Raw genomic sequence first — 2046 nt, forward strand, 5'->3', positions numbered from 1 at the left:
CCACCTTCACGCTCTTCTATTGGCCCACTGCTCTAGAACTGAACACGAATAGATTGGTTAAAATCAGCTGTCAATCACTGTCAACGCCTTCTGCCTTGATGACAGGAGCGACAACCGCAAAAATGTAAAGAGCTGAAGATGAGAATGAGAGCAACACTGACAGATTTAGTTTTAGAACCAACTAAAGTAACAAATAATGGCACATCTGATTACATGTGCATGTGGTGAATGTCAATCCACCATCTACACTTTTCCTAGAATGGATAAAAGACTTCCAGTGGCTTCAATTCCGCTATGAAAATAACTAACATTCACTGTAAAGTCTGGGACGGAATTTTTTAGGTAACTGTTTGCCACATCTACACATTTTAAGCATGAGGTTCTGTTTAATCCTTTATGTAATCGCCAGCACTGCAAGTGGCAGCTAAATGTAAAAGTTAACACCACCGCAAAAGGGCTTGCACTGACTAAAATTAAACTAATATTGCAGCTCATGAAAAGACGGATATTGCTAATAAAATGACGTATGCAAATAATAAGGTGTAGGTCAAAAGCATCTGTGCAATATCAGACACCACCTGCGAGAACACAGCACAGTATCGTTAACAGATTCATTCATGTCAAGCAGTGCGTGCAGGGCTGGTGAGCGGCGTCGTGTATTTTTTGGTCACTCAATTATGTTATAAAAATGTATTTTCTTGTAATAACGGGATTTCGTTGAGACATTTTTCCTCACTCACACATATATATTTTTGCTTGTTAGTTTTGATTAGTGTTGATTTCAAATGCAATAAACATGTTTATAAAACTTGTTGTAACGGTGTCATAATTGGCGGGTGCGACAAAATTTGGCTGATGCACCTACATTTTAAAAGTAGGAGCACCAGTGCTACTAAGCAAAAATGTTAATTTCGAGCCCTGTAAATTATAGTATATATAATATATTGAACAGCTTAAAAGAAGTTTTTTTCTTGTTTGTATAGCTTTGGTGGTGGGGGTCGCGAGTTCTTGACGATCTTACATTGGGGGTCGCTGGCTTAAAAGTTTGAGAAAACTGCTCTAGCGGACCAAAAACTTACAGAATACCTGTGGGGTATTGTAAAGAATGCGCGACCCAGACCGAACAACTCAGAAGCTGAAGGCTGTTTTTCAGATTAACATGACTTTCCAGACCAAGCATTGAGTGCTTTTTACATGTTCATACAGTTCATTAGTCCAAAATTTGTCTAAAAACCTATTATAGTAATATTCTAATATTCAGATAGCCTATACTGAATTTTAGGGTTTCATTAGCGCTAAGCTATATCATCATTCATTCATTTTCTTTTGGCTTAGTCCCTTTATTAACCTGGTCGCCACAGCGGAAGGAACCGCCAACTTACTATAATCATCAACATTAAAATAAATAAACATTTGAATTATAATGTAATCTAATTTACTTTTTATTTGCACGTATATGCACCCATATACAGATGTGGACAAATTGTTGTTTTCAAACATTAAAAAAGCTAAGTATTGAAATTGTGATATAAAGTGTATAAAGACAATAATTCTTTTTAAATTCCTGTCATTAAAAGGATCTAAATCCCTCCATTTTGAGGCCCACTGCAACGTGACATAGGAGTGCGCTTTCCTGTCCCACGAATTGATTGACAACTGCACATTAAAATGTCTCTATAACGCGAATATCAAATCAACAAGACAGACATGCGCAAAAGCAACTGGGATTAAAAGATTTGTTCAGCTCGCTGAGATCACCAATCTTCATAAAAATCTGAACAAGAATGAGTTTTACAAGTTTTAAACAGTGCATGTTTGTAATGAATTACAGCGATTTTACCGTCTTTACTTTATCACACAGTACAATTATAAAAGATGCTTCAATCCTGGTTTGTGGACATTAAATCAGGTTTATTTTGTACATTAACATAACAAATATCCATACAGCAGTGGTTATTAACTAAAGTTAACATTAACTAAAAAGCCTGGAAAAACTTCCAAAGATATCAGAAGTGAACTTCTGGATCCAGGTATATCAGTGTCAAA

This window comes from Danio aesculapii, chromosome 7, assembly GCF_903798145.1.
Source record: "Danio aesculapii chromosome 7, fDanAes4.1, whole genome shotgun sequence".
Taxonomy (NCBI): domain Eukaryota; kingdom Metazoa; phylum Chordata; class Actinopteri; order Cypriniformes; family Danionidae; genus Danio; species Danio aesculapii.